The 15,409-nt window shown below is 48.6% G+C and overlaps 1 long non-coding RNA gene across 1 annotated transcript in view; it reads left to right on the forward strand.

The window, feature by feature from the left end:
• LOC144240723 (uncharacterized) overlaps nucleotides 1–15,179 on the forward strand; it is a 36,714-nt gene extending 21,535 nt beyond the window's left edge. Inside the window, exons 3-4 of the long non-coding RNA XR_013337821.1 lie at nucleotides 9,082–9,157; nucleotides 14,904–15,179. This is a non-coding gene — a long non-coding RNA (uncharacterized LOC144240723). The remainder of the gene's footprint in view (nucleotides 1–9,081; nucleotides 9,158–14,903) is intronic.
• Nucleotides 15,180–15,409: the final 230 nt, after the last annotated feature.

Raw genomic sequence — 15,409 nt, forward strand, 5'->3', positions numbered from 1 at the left:
ACACCACAAATATCTCCATCTTCCCCGTTGTCAAGTGTGTAGCTCAGCGGCACGAAGTACATTCACGTTGCTGTGTAGCCATCATCACCATCGGCCTCCAGAACTTTGTCATCAGCTCATTGAACACTAACTCTCCATTTCCCACCCTCTCCCCCGGCCCCTGGCAACCACCCTTCTGTGTTCTGTCTGTGTGAATTCAATACTCTAGGTACCTCATATGAGCAGAATCCCACAGTGTCTCTCCTCTTGGCTTATTTCACTTAGCGTAACGTCCTCACGATCATTCATGTGGTAGCCTGTGTCAGCGCTGCCTTCTTTTTTAAGGCCAAATACTATTCCCTTGTATGTCTAGACCACATGTGGTTTATCCACTCACCTGTGGCGGGACATTTGTGCTGCTTCCACTTTTTGGCTACGCGAGTGAGTAAGCGACAGGAGTTTTGCATCAGACACAACACAACTTAAATCTCAGCTTTGGTACCTTTCCACCGTGGGTGGGACACCTAACCGCCAGGAATCTCTGGTTTCTTCCATGTAAATGTGATCGTGTTATGTGCCTTGTAGAATTTTTATAGGCAATGAATGAGGTAAGGAACATGGAGTAATTAGTGAGCCATCCTGATAGCTAGTAAGTGTTCAGCGAAGCTGGGAAGCCACTCATGTCACATGAGTGTCACTTACTGGCATGACTTTGGAGTACCAGCTGCTCTCATTTGGAAATCTATAGCAGTTCCATCTCTATAACTCTTGTTAGAATCTCAGGGGGCAGGGACTTGAACATAATAAATAGTCACGAACTCTTGGCTGATTACTTGACTTGGAGATGGTTGTGTGTGAATGCATAAAAACATGAATGTGAGTGTGAGTATATGTGTAAGTACACCTATGTGTGCACATGGGTCACTGACAAGAGAGGGTGTGAGGATGTGTACGTGTGGAAGACAGGGTCAGCCATAAATATTGCCTCGGATGGGGCACCTGGGTGGCTCAGTCGGTTGAGGGTCCGACTTCGGCTCAGGTCATGATCTCAGGGTTTGTGGGTTCGAGCCCCACTTCAGGCTCTGTGCTGACCACTAGCTCAGAGCCTGTAGCCTGTTTCAGATTCTGTGTCCTTTCTCTCTCTGCCCCTCCCCTGTTCATGCTCTGTCTCTCAAAAATAAATAAGTGTAAACAAAATTTTAAATATTGCCTTGACTGTATATGACTCCCCTGCAACATATGAATGAGGTGGCGGCTGGGGGTCACCGGTTTTGTGCCTGCTTACTCTGTTTGCTCACCCCACCCCTTAGATCTCCATGTTGCTCCCCCAGGGGGCTGGAGTGTGTATGGAGTGCATAAGTGAGCTGGGAGTTGGGAAACGGGGTAGCAGGGTAGCCAAGGAGTATGTAGAATCGCAGATCCTTTGTTCTGCCCAATGGTCCCCTGCCCCCACTCTATGCACGCCCTTAAGAGCTGTTTTCTGTGCCAGCCTGGCCTGCCCATTCCCGCAGCCCAACAGAAGGCCTGTCCCCACTTGGCTTTTGCACACTCTGGCCTTGTGACAACGCAGCCGCCCTCTCAGCGCCTCCCCCTCCCCTGGCCACTTTGCTTTGGCAGGTGTGAAATATTAATTGCCTCACTGGGGACTGGGCTCTTTCTGTCTTTCCTGTCTGACNTGTGTGTGGGAGGGGTGTTGAGAGGGGCGGTAGCTTTTTTTCTTAATCGCCTCTCGCCTGTCTGTTAATTAGGAGCCGTGCTTTGCTACATGCTGAGATATTTTGGTTAATTATGAAAGAGAAAAGGACAAATTTGTCATGTCTTTTGTTTTCGTTCCGCCACGTCTCGTGGTGACAGCGGCGTAAGGCTGACGGACTGCTCAGGCGGCAGCGCCAGATGCTCAGGAGAGGCGGGGGGGGGCGGGGGGGGGCGGNGCGCTTCGGCCTCAGGGGTCCGAGGGACAGACTCACAATCTTACACGGGAATGTGCAGCGGATGCCACGGACGAGCCCGCGGGAAAGACGGGGTGGGGGAGACACTCCTTCCTGCGCTGTCCGGTCTGCCTTCCCGGCCTTAGGTGGGTACCCAGTGGAGCAAGCCTGAACTTGCCCTTCGCATCCAGGGCGACTGGGGGGCTTGCCGAGCCTCCCAGGTACTTGAGGAAGTGCGGGGCACGTCCGTGTTGGAGTGTGGGGGCGAGTTCAGTACCGTGGAGAACTCTGGGAGCGTGTCAGGGACGAGACCACTCGGGATGTGGAAAGATGTGGAAAGATGTGCCGTTGTCCACCTGGCTCAGAACTCAAGTCTCAGCTTGTACCTGATGCCCTAGAACGGGAGGAGAGCGCCACCTTTGAGCTTTCTGGCCCACTGAGCTTCTGGCATGGGATGGTTATTTTTCTGTGCTGTCTTGGCGAGGCTGTGGCGTCCAGTTGTTTGCTCAAACGCAGTCTAGATGTTGCTGCAGAGATATTTTTAAAGATGTGATTGATATATAAAGCCAGTAGATGTTGAGAGGACCAGGTTAACTTCCATAATGCAGTTGGGCCTCGTCCAATCAACTGAAGGCCTGAAGAGCAGAGACGGAGATTTCCCAAAGAAGGAGAAGAAATTCTCCTTCAAGACTGCATTATAAAAAAAATCCCGAGGCTTCTCACCTTCTAGCTGGCCTGCAGGGTTTTCTTTTTAATGTTTATTTAGTTTTGAGAGAGACAGAGACAAAGAGAGAGGGAGACACACAATCCGAAGTGGGACCTGTGCTGACAGCAGAGAGCCCCATGCAGGGCTTGAACTCACGAACCGTGAGATCATGCCTTGAGCCTAAGTCTGACGCTTAACTCACTGAGCTAGCCAGGTACCCTCAGGTTTCAAACTCTAGACTGCATCAACTTTTACCTCGCCTGCCCACCTTCCTTCCAGATTTCAGATTTTCCCGCTTCCACGATTATGTAAGTCAATTCCTTAAAATAATTCTCGCTCTCCCAATATATGTGTTATACATAGGTATCTATATCGGTACCTATATATGATATATGATGTTCATGAGATGTATATATCCTATAAATGTTTCTCTGGTGAACCCTGACTAATACATACCCCCCTGCGGCCCTTACCTGCATCCTGGTCTTGGACCTGACTGCTTCCTTTTCCGTGAGGGCAGGATTGCCCGGGTCCCCTAACATCCCCTGGGCCGCTATAGCATAGGGCCTTCCTGTAATAGGCCTTAATATGTATTTGTTGCATACTGAATGAGTTCATTTGGAAAACAAGAAAGACCTACATGCTCCCCCTCCCCCCAAACCAATCAAATAACCATCCAAGGCAGCGCATGCAGACTCTGACTTATAAATGGGTTGAGTTCCAAAAATTCATTTGAATTAGTTGTCTGAAGCCTTTTCCCATAACAACAAGGATATCAGTGCTGGCACGGCTCCAGGGCTGGCTGCCAAAAACCTATTTAACCCATAGTATAGATTAAGTACTGTGCATTTGCCATGAAAAATAGTAGAAAACAATACTCTTGCAAGGCTGGTAATTAAAAGAGAAATATGATAGTATTGAATAAAAATAGATGAAATTTTTCATTTTGAACTTTGGAGTTTGAGGAAAAATAGGAAAAGGATGAGCAAGTCGAGAGAGGCTTATGGAAAATCTGAATGGAATTTCTGAGTAGTTTCAAAGGTTTTAGAAGCGGAGGGGGCCAAGTCTTTAGTTGATCTAATTTCTGCTCAGAACTCAAGGTTGCTACTCCCCCCTCCCTGTTCGCTATATAGAGGCTCCTTCTTATTGGTCTCAGTTAAAGCCATTAGTTTGTCCACAAATGTAACCAAAAGAGGAGGTGAAGAAACCCTGGGAAGTATGAGCAAAAGCTACAGAGAGAAAGCCGGCAACACATTGAGAAAGGGTGGGCACCCAGATGAGAAGGAGCAAAGGAGACCGGGCGCCTGCCCAGCTCCCAAGCAGTGGTGGGCGTGCAGAGCTGCTGACTCTGCAGTTCCCCGCACCGGTCACCAGGAGGCACTGTTGTGCTGTTCACACCCATGGCTGGGGGTGCGCTGCCTTTGAGGAGTAGGTGGGGAAAGCGGGAGGGAAAGCCTACGGTGGAAGCTTTCTAGAGGAGTGTTACTCCTGCAAAGGCATTCTCCAGCTCTGAAGATCGAAATGAGTGTTGCAGACCAAAAGACGCCCAAGATCCAAAGTGGGGAGTGTGGACAGTGGGAGACTCACAGGGAAGTTCGGCTCGGGACTGACCCTTCTGGGCCAGCATTATGGGGCCAGCAGCAGGAAGGCGAGGGGGCGAGTTTCAAAAAGAACCGGTTCTTTTTGAGCAGGGTTCCTGAAGCAAAAGGGGACCTGGTGTGTTCTGGGAAAGGAAAGAACGCTGCGACATTGACTTTGTGAAATAAAGCAACATAAATGGGGATGTTAGGATAGAGAGGTATTGTTGGGTTTTTTTTAATGTGGAGAGGGAGGAACAGGACTGAGTTCTTTTTTTAAATACCAAAAGCTGTTGATTTGGAAATATTTTCAAATATGCGGAAAAGTTGCAAAGATAGTATGGAGTTCCATGTACCCTTCACCCAGCTTCCCCTAACGTTAACATCTTACATAATCATGGAGCATTAATCCAAACTAAGAAGTTAACACTGGTACAATACTAGTAAGGAAACTATAGGTTTTATTCTACTTTTGCCAGTTTTCCCATTGAGCTTCTTTTATTCCAGGATTGCATCAAGGATACTGTGTTCCATTCAGTCCTCCATCTTCTCCAATCTGTGATAATTTCTCAGCTTTCCCCAGTGTTTTTGGCTTTTAGGAAGAATACCACAGGCGCGAAGTACCCTTCACATTGACTTGTACCAGGAAGGACATCTCAATATGACTTATTACGGGGGACATGAGCTCTAGAAGGCCCTCTTTCTCTTTCAGTCTAATTTTGCAGAATAATCTAGTATTCCTGCCTCTACATACCTTATTATCCAGATGAACTAGAAAGATTTTCCTGCTCCTGAGAAGCTGCAAACTCTGCCCTCTGTGGATAATTGATCATCAGGATTTTCTTTGAAAAATCACTATCTCACTCTTCCCATACTTTGTTAGAAGTGAATCACAAAGTCCATACCCAAGGAAATGGAAATTAAGCTCCACCTTCTGGAGGAAGGAGTAGCAAAGAATTTTTGGAGATATGGTAAAACAACCAGGTAATAATACACGTTTGGAGGGAGATGATTTGAAGCTATGCAAATATCCTATTTCGATGAGTTCATTATTGAGAATGTTGATTTGCTGTGACTTTAGGGCAGAGGGCATACTTAGGAGAGCGATAGAGGTGTAGGCTGAGTGCTCTTGGGTCGCTGGTACTAGGGATTTGTGTGTGAGAGCCAGAGAAGTTCCTTCTTTTGTGTGTGGCCAGTCCCCAGCACCCTGAGGGAGTAGTTGAGTGCTGAGAACCTGGCCGGGGCCTCTATAGACATGGTCCTAATAGTGGTGGAAGTGGTGGGTGCAGGTGTGGGAGGAGAAAGGTGCAACTAGCATGGATTCCTAGTAATGAATCCATTTTTTTTGCAGGGGAGAGGAACCCAGTGGCTGGCTGTAAGAATTCAGCCCATCTTGTCTCCTGGCCCTGCGATGGACAGGAGTGGAGGAGATGGCCTCCAGCTTCTTTGAGGGCCTTCTTCTGAGTCATGACAGCAGCCTGCTTTGCAGCCTGCTCAGAAGCTGTTGTCTACCTCCTCTTTAAGGCTACAGCCTGTCACAGCCCGGCTTGCTGGTCCACTGATTGTGGTCTGATCTCGATCAACCTCCCCTGCTCCACCACCTTCCCAGACCTGAGGAGTCAATCTGTAACTGGGACTCCCATTAGCTCAGCTGGTATGCAGATAGCAGCAATGCACCAGTATGTGAGCTGGTGTCCTGGCATCAGGATCGTTGAGGTTTGTTTGGCTCCTTCTAGTTTTTCTTTCACAACTTGGCTTTAAAGACGGTTGCCTGAATTAGGGAGCTGTTTGCTCCTGCAGAGCTGGGGTTTGGATCAGCTGCAGGATGTCTCATGGGCTGGTTGGGACCTCCTTTCTCCCTTAGTCGGTCATCTTTGTCACTGTCCAGCCATTGAGAGACAGCCTGGCTTGATGGGGTTCAAAGAGCATTAACCCCAAATATCTCCTAAAATTGGTCAAGCCTGGCTTCTAATGTCCTGGTGTGAATCGCTTGTTGCTTTAGATACACAGCCAGTTCTCACCGTGTGTGTGTGTGTGTGTGTGTGTGTGTATGCACATGTATGTGTCTACATGTGTGTGCACATGCACATTGTGTTAAATGTCCTGTCTCTTTTACATCTTCAGCTTGTCTTTGATTTATTTGACTTCATGGATCTGTGACTTGGTCTATCTCACCTCTCAAAAAGCCTTCCTGGATTAACTTTACATCAACCCAAATTTCATTTAGCTAATTTAGCCTCAGTTCTGTGCTACCTCTATAATTTCAAATGTGAACATTCAGCTTCCTCTTCTAGAATGTAAGCTCCTTGAGGGTATTTCCTGCCTCTCTAAATCTGTATTATTGGTAGGCAGACTAAAAGATGAAAACAGAAGTTCTTTTATCATATATGGTCCCTAGTGACTTGTGACTCAGTCTGTCCTCTGGAATGGTTGAAGACCTGGATCAAACTCCCAGGAACTTTGGCATGTCACATCCATTCTCCTGCCTGTGAGTGTGTGTGTGCGCACACACGCACGCGTATGTGTATGCGCGTGGAAAAGCCTCTTATTCCAACCTTGTGGCCGGGCCTCTCTGGTTCCCAAAAGAAATTATCAGGGGGTTCAAAGAATTGCCCCTACCCTGAGCCTTCCCCTGTCCTCTCAGAGAAAGGGCCCAGTACCTAGAATAATGAAACCGCAGACAGACATCTTCCATCCGTCAAGAAGTGGGGAAGCGTGCTGTTTCTATCCAGGTCTTTTATTCTTCTCCCTGTCTCCTTATTTGCATTCAGTGAGGAGGTGACACATTCTAGAACATAACCTCCCTTTTTCATTCCAGGAATCTAATTGTTATTTCTGTGTTTGTGAAAGATAAAGGATTAGCAAGAATGCCTTGAATTAAGGCGCCATTTGTAAATGCTTTATAATTATTTATGAAATTATCCCACATTTTATAGCATGGGAGATAATAACTTAAATTGATGTATTAAACATGCACAATCATTATTTTAACAATATTAAATGCACCTCTGTAGAATAATCATTTCATAAATACGAAGAAAGCATTCAGAAGTGGCACCTTAATTTAAGACATTACAGGATTCGTGACACCCAAATCCACGACCCTTTTTCTTGAAGACAGATGGAGTTTCTTATCTGGCTGCAGTGTTCCTCTTTCGTGAAGTGAAAATGAATTCTTAAATTAAAAAATATATTATCGAGGTAATTTTGGCAATGTGATGAAGCAATGGGAGAGGAGATAAGCAGAATTTCCAGAGACCAGAACAAATTGGACAAACCTTATCTTTGCTTGTCTCCATCCTCCCCACGCCCAGGGTACTGGAGGAGTCATCCGGTCTCCGGGTACCCTGCAGGGTTCTGGGGAGGAGGTAAGAACTGGCTGATGGAGACAGTTGCATTATTCCCTTCTAATGCCAGGGCCTGGGGGTGGGGGGCTGTTTTGAGCAAGAGAAACCCTAAGATAGAAGATCCATTTTGCACAGCAGTAGGTCTCTGCAGTGAGGGGATATAAATATAAATCCCAGTCTATTATTTGTGGGAAACTAGTTTATTTTTTCACCAGGTTAGCGGATCCAAGGCAAATAAGCCAGTCTCCCTGGCACTGCAGCACCACCATCTTTTGCTGGTGGTGCCCTCTGCTGGCCACTGCCAGAATTTCAATACCAAATCTTCAACATCTCCACCAGGAACGGAGCTATCTAGGGTCTTTCTAATGTTTTGTTAACATGATCTTATTCAATTTTTGCAACAATCGTTGGATGACAAGACAGAGCCTCGGAGAGTTTAAATGTAGGTCCAACCTCTTCACCACTGGACTATCCTGAGTTAGCAGGCTAGACCGTGGTAGCCCATTCTCCAGCTCTGGGCCCAGGGATGAGTACAAATCTGTTCTGCATTTAAAGACTATGCTCCACAGTCTTAATGAGCCTATTTGGAAGTGCATCTTAGACTCCAGCTTAAACCTGGCAACATCTCAAGTGCAAGTCCTTTGAGGTACTTTGGGTCTTTGAAACGTATAGTATTTATTCTAAGATTCATGGCCCTCATGCATTCAAACACTGCAGGTTATATCAACTCTTCTTTCTCTCTCACGTCAGACCCAGGAAAACCTGTGGGCCTCGCCTTCAAAATATATCCAGAATCCAGCTTCTTGATTTTTTTGGAATGTTTATTTATTTTGGAGAGAGAGAGAGAGGGAGAGAGTGCACACATGTGGGTGGGAGAGGGACAGAAAGAGAGGGGGGAATGGAGGATCTGCAGCAGGTTCTGTGATGACAGCAGAGAGCCTGAGGTGGAGCTCGAACTCACAAACCATGAGATCATGACCTGAGCCAAAGTAGGCCGCCTAACCGACTGAGCCACTCAGGCGCCCTGATCCAGCTTCTTCTTAACCACTTCCACCATTACCATCTTGGTCTAAGGCCTCCCGTTGCTTGTTGGTGTTATGGCAACGGCCTCCAGACGGACTTCAATAGCGGTCAGAGTGAGTCTCTAAGGCCACAAATCAGATTGTGTTCTTTCTCCTCATTCCAGGTCAAAGCCAAATGGTCTCCTGGTGATCTATAGAACCCTACAAGGCTTGGGGTCTGGCCATAGTTTCCACCTCTTTCCTTCCCTTCCCTTTTGCCTACTCTGCTCCAGCCGATGGGCCTCCATGGAATTCCTTGAATATGCGAACCAGGCTCAGCCTCTGAAACTTTGCACTGGCCGATTGGCTCAAATACCACCTACACAGTGAGACCCACTCTGACCGCCATATTTAACATGACAAACTCCCACATCTCATGGCCAATCTTCCATCCCTGTTTTGCTTTCCTCCATCCCTCCATCCATTTCTAGTATGTTCTATAATGCACTTCCTTCATATGTTTATTGTTTATCCCCTCACTAGAATGCAAGTTCCCTGAGGGCAAGTGTTTGTTGGCATCTGCTCATTTCACAGCCATCTGGAGAGTGTCTGGCACACAGTAAGTACTTAAAAAATACTTGTTAAATGCACAATGTTGCTCCCTTGTCCCCAGTTGGAGGGAGGTAGAGTCACCAACTGTCCTGGTTTGCCCAGTTCTGACCTGGTTTTAGCACCGAAAGTCCAGCATCTTGGAAAACCCCTTAGTCCTTGGCAAATAGGGACAGTTGGTCACCTGGATGTCAGGCAAGAAGAATATCAAGAAGAAGGGATAGTTGTCCCCAGGGGCCAATACGGCTTTTCCCCTGGCCTGGGAGTCTGGAGGAGACACCTGTCTTCACCCACATCACCGGAGGATGGGGTGGTGATGGGAGAATGGCTCTGTCTCAGAAAAAGCTCTTTGAGTTATTGAAATTGCAGCTTATTATGAAGAAGAAAGTGGGTTTCTATTTCCCTGTAAGTGGCACAGGAGTAGAAAAATGATAGTGTAATGATGTTCCAGTGGAACAATTATTTTCCTGAGACAGAGCAACATAAAGTATCACTTTGATTACACTCTCTGCTTTCTTACCCCACCCCCTCTGGCTGAGTTCAGTGGCCAATAAATCTTCCTCGAGCCTCCCTGACCTGTGGCTGCTGCCTCCGCAGGGACTCGCTGGCTGGCCTGGTCCTCACCTTCCCCACCAACCCCTGCTTCTCCTGACTATGCTTTAGGGTGATTGATCAGGGCCAGAGCCGAGGCCAGAGGTGAAGGAAGACTGAAGCTGAGGAAAAGGGGGCAGCTGGGACGCTCAGGGCATGACCTTGAACCAGAGATGAAGGCCTGGGCAGGGGCTGTGGCAGAGAAATGGAGAGAGGAGCAGAGATGAGAAAGAGTTTTTAAAATCCTTCTCATTAGGACCGTGTGGGAAAGCAGGCAGTGGAGAACGATGGGTCAGAAGGCGAGGAGGGGTCTGGAAGGGCAGAAACCACAGGTGGGCTCCTCTGTGCAGCCAACGCAGGAGGTATACGTGCAGACTTTTCTCTCTCTTTCTATTTACTTGCCTTGTTTGGTCTGTGAGTCCGCCCTTCTGAGTCCGCTTGCATGGCTGGGGCAGAACACCGCAGACTGGGAGCTAAAATAACACACTTATATTTCTCACAGTTCTGGGCACTGGAAGTCCAAGATCAAAGTGCCAGTGAGAGCCCTTCCTGGCTTCCAGATGGCCTTCTTGCTGTGTCCTCACAAGGGAGAGGAGTGGACGGGGAGGGGAGGGAACGTGTGTTCTCCAGTGTCTCTTCCTCTTCTTATAAATGCACCAACTCCCCATTAAGGCACCACCCCCATGACCTCAGTTAACCTTTATCACCTCCTCATAGCCCTGTCTCCAAGAATAGTCACATTTGGGGTAAGGACTTCAGCACACGAATTTGGGAGGTAAGGGAGGGGCGGGGAACACACACATTCAGTGTATAACGTAGCCTTAGGTGATTCATCCTGGCTCCTGGATTGTCACTCACTTTCAGCCTGAGCATTATATCTTGTCCCCAGATATTTAGAGCAGTGGTTCTCAAAGTGTGGTCCTTGGACCAACAACATCAGCATCTCCTGGAAACTACTCCGAAATGCACATTTTCAGGCCCCTTCCAGACCTCCTGAATCAAGGACTCCAGCATTCTGTGTGTGTGTGTGTGTGTGTGTGTGTGTGTGTGTTTAAATGTTTATTTTTTCAGAGAGAAAAACAGAGTGCGAGTGGGAGAGGGGCAGAGAGAGAGGAAGACACAGAATCTGAAGCAGGCTCTAGGCTCTGGCAGCCCAGAGCCTGATGTGGGGATTGAACACACAAACCACAAAATCATGACCTGAGCCGAAGCCAGACACTTAACCATCTGAGCCACCCAGGCGCCCTCAGCACTCTGTGTTTTAACAAGTCCTCTGCGCAATTCTGTGCAAGGCTGAGTTTGAGAACAATGTAGGTCCATGTAGCCAGGACCGCAGGTGGTCCTCTGCCCCTGACCCGGCCTCTTTTGTCACCTGTATTTCTGGACCTAAGCCAGACCCTAGTCAGGGCGTCCAAGTCCCATATCCGATCTCGGCCAGGTACTCTGGCTGCCGGTGGAGCCTTGCCTTACTTGTGTTTCTATCTCCTTCCCTAGCACCCAGGGTCCTTGTTTTAATTTCTGGCCCTGAATCTAGATGCTCAAGCCAGGGCCCTCCTACTGACTGCCAGGGTTTACTGCTGGCTTTTACTCCTGCTTTTCCTGACTTTTCTGAGTACGGTCTCCTGGGAGTTGTCCACGTGGGACTTCCTTCCTCCATGTATCCTGAAGACCCGGGCTGCGAACTGCCGCCATCCCCTCCACACGGCCCTGCATCCACACCAGCTCCAGGCCTCAGGGGGCTGGCCCACCCCAGGCGCGGTCCTGGCCGCAAGTCCACCCACCTCTTAGCCCGCCCCCCAGCTGCGTTATTCTCCCAGGCTGCACCATGTCCCGGGATGCGACGGGTCCCAGGTTGTTCCCGGGGTGATGCCGGCACTTGGAATGCAGCATTGCTCAACGCCACATTGCTGTGGCCATGGAGGGGCGGGCTGAGCTGTTGGCTGGGCTCCCAAGCCCTTAGGAGTAAGGACAGGTGGTGGGTTTTTATTTCATTGTTATCAATTATAGGGGTCCTTCAGCAATTGCTGGCTGGGAATGAGAGGGATGAAGAAGCCTATGGTTTTTGTCCTAATTTGTTTGGTTTGGGGCTGGACCCCAAGCTCGGGAACCACAGTAATTAGCCCAGCTGCAGAATTGGGCAAATGTAGCACACGGCTGTCATTGCTCCAAGGGGCGGGGCTGGCACCAGAGCCATTGGCTCTGACAAGGGCTTTTGTCAGCTGGGGGTGGGCCTCTATTGCAGCAGCGGATGTGGAGGGGGCCGGGGGGCTTGGAGTTCCCAGTCTCCCCTCCCAACTCCCTCCCCTCTCTCACCCTTTTGGCTTGTGGAGCTGCCCCCCACCCCCCACCATCCCTGTTGCTGAGTCTCGGGTGGGGATGAGGGAGGGAGACAGCCCTGGGGTTGGGAGAGCAGAGGAAAAGGGGTGGCCCAGCCTCTGAGCATCATGGAGGCTCATTTGATGGAGGAGTTGGGGTCTGGCACTTGGAGAGCAGGGGAGAGCTAGGAGAAGGGGCATTGCAGCCACGTGTGCAGGGAGGCTGTGCAGACTCCCGGAGCACTGGGTGAGGGTGTCTGGGGTTTGCCAAGCCAACCAAAAAGGCAAAAAGATGACTCACCATGCATGCTAGAGCCCTGGTGGGAGAAGGGGAGGCAAGAGCCAGAGAAGTAAGGGGGTGCTGGACTACTGAGAGGGGCTCCATGTCACGCACTGGCAGGGTTGGGGCCGGGGCTCTGGGGGCGCAGGGAGCTCCCATCGTGAAGCCGGTCACTCTCCGGAAGTGCATTCACGTGGTCTGTCCATGTTGCTGCAGGCTGTGGGCAACGTGTTCACCTGCGTGCATCCCTCAGCTTTCCTGGAGCTCCCGCGCCTCTGGGGGAGTGAGCAGCTTTGCCCTCACCCCCAGCTTTCCGTCCGTCCCTCTCACGTCCTGTCCTGCTCGACATGCCCGCACCCTTAGCTTTCCAGTGTGAACAGTGAATGCCTCCAGGCGTGTGACTTCTGTGTGCTGCAGAGTGTCCAGGAGCTGTGACATTATGCTGACTCCAGGTCTTTGCTTTTAATTGTAGAAGGAAATAAGAGCAGAAAGGATTTAAAGCAGACATTGGAAAGAAACTCTTACTCATATAAGTAGGTGAGGAATGCAAAAAATGTGGGTTATCTCAACAGTCCATTCCAGAGCTGTGATAGCTGACCTCCCCAGAGGCTGTGGAAGAGCCCGTCAACCACAGACATTTAGGGTTCTCTGAGTGGACTTAAAGCCAGATGCCTACCTGGGAACTAAAGACTCACCAACTACCATTTCTTCTGTGGCTGAGTTGTCTTCCTTTCAGTATTTCCGGAGGAGGATCAGCCCTCCTAGTACCACATGGGAGCACAGTGCCATTAAGAGATGAGTAGGGGAGAGGGGAGGCTTGGCCTCTGCTTATATTTGGCCAGATGCCCCTCTACGTCTCCCATGGAGAGTTCTGTTGGACATACCTCCTTCCTTTTTCTGTCAGCAAGACTGGAGGACATACCCTTTCTCAAGCCCATGGTAAATGGCAGCCATTGGCTTCTTCTCTTGGCCTTACCATTCCCAAAGATACTGGATGGACAAGGAAGAGGCAGGGAAAGGATGACAATGTCAATATCCTGAGAGAGGGTCAGTGCAGTGAGAGGCCAAGTGAAAAGTGGGGGTGAGTTAGGGCAGGAGCCCAGCACTAGGTCCAGGGCCAAGGATTGGGGTGAGGAAAGCTTGAAGGGGCATTTTCCTCAGGCTGGATCCCCTATAGATGCTATAGACCAGAAGGTCACAGACTCTGCTGTGCTGTTAGGGTGGCATCAGTATGTTTGTGGGTCCAGTTTCATCCAAATGGCCGGATGTCCTCCTCGTGAGCCTCATGGTACTGCCTCTATTTCTGTTTCCCCATCTAGAGTGAACTTTGACTGAGTAGCAATGGTGTTTATTTTGTTCATCCTTGTGTCCTCTGAGCCTAGAACTTAGCAGGAGCTCACTAAAATTGGCTAAATACATTTGCCCATGAGGGAGATATTGTTGCTTGGCCTGGGGCTGGGTGTGGTGGCATTTGGACGTCTCTACTGTGAGCTCTTCCATCTAGTTTCTTTCTCTTCTTGTATCCCTTCCCTTCTTCATACTCTACTGCTGTCAGCTTTTCTTTTTCTCATTTCCTGTCTCCTCTCCATAAACTTGACTGGGTCCCTGGCTGTTATAACCATATGGGCAGATGTATTTGCAGCATGCTTTCTCAACAGGGACTTCCCTGGAAGCCCAATCCCAGTGTGAAAACATGGAGCCAGGGTCCCACTGTGCTCTCTTCTCAGGGACCTTCCAAGGCTCCACCTGTCACATCTCTCTCCAAGGCATTTGGATGAGTCAGACTTCATTCAGGCAGGCTGGGAAGGCCCAGAATATGACTCTATTATATTACTCTGATCACACATCATATTCCATGTTCCCACTCAAGAGTCACACTCCTTTAGAAGAGCAGAAGCCTTTCATACACCACCATAAGAAATAGGCTTCATTTTCCTAATGCAACCGACTAGGTGTTAGAGCTCTTCTCCCAGAAGATCTATTAATCAAGGTAGCATTGTGAGAAAATACAGACAATTAAATGTTAGTGCCTCTTAGAGAAGACACTAATCTGTAGCACAGACGATAGGAATTTTTGAGGAGGGATCAATGAGACGAAAAGACAAATGTCAGAATGACATCAATGATTTGGGCAAAAAACTGACTTCTGGAGAATATCTGGAAATCACTAAATAGTTACCTTAGCTGTCTAGATGTTCTATCTCAACATCTGCTGCCATGGAAAACAGTAACCAATATGATTGAGGAATAAGGCAGACATTTTGCAAGATTCTCATCCATCAAAGAAATTGTCTGTTCCACATGCGGTGTCCAGCCTGTAATGTCCCTTTCAATGAAATGGCCTTGGGAATCTTTGTGATGGCTCCCAGATATCTCTGCCTCTTGGTTTTCACCTCCTTGTATAATCCCTTCCCCTCTGCTATGGGCTGGATTCTTGATTTGCTTCTAATGAATAGAACATGTCACTTCCAAGATTAGGTTATAAAAAGACTGTAGTTTTCATCTTGGGTGTTTGCTGTTTCCTAATTTATCTCTCAGTTTCTAGTTTCTCTCTCTCTCTCTTTCTCCAGTCACCAGCTACCATGCTTTGAGGAGGCTGCGGCAGCCAATGGAGAGGCCCATGTGATGAGGAATTGAGGCCTGTCAACAACCACATTGGGGAGCTTAGAAGTGGACCCCGCTGTCCTAAGAAAGCTTTAGAGGAGGCCACAACTGGGGTCTTCAGCTTGACACCAACCTTGTAAGAGGCTTTGAACTCCAGTCATCCAGCTAAGACATGCTCAGATTTATGATCCACAGAAACTCTGAGATAGCAAATGTTTTCTCTTAGGTCACTGAGTTTTGGGATTTCTTGTTACACAGAGCAATCAATAACTAATAAACCTGTATATTGCCAATTCTGGATTTCTGGGGTTCCTTTAGGCCCCCTCATGCACCACTGTTCCTACTCACCCTTCTCCAGCACCTTAACTCTAGCTCCCTAATCCCTGAACCTCTCATTTTGACTCTTTCTCTCCTTGGCTTCTTGTCCAGTTTCTTGGGTTGATGGTCAGATCTTGGCCTTATCATGTGACTT

Source organism: Crocuta crocuta, unplaced genomic scaffold, assembly GCF_008692635.1.
Source record: "Crocuta crocuta isolate KB4526 unplaced genomic scaffold, BGI_CrCroc_1.0 scaffold207, whole genome shotgun sequence".
NCBI lineage: Eukaryota > Metazoa > Chordata > Mammalia > Carnivora > Hyaenidae > Crocuta > Crocuta crocuta.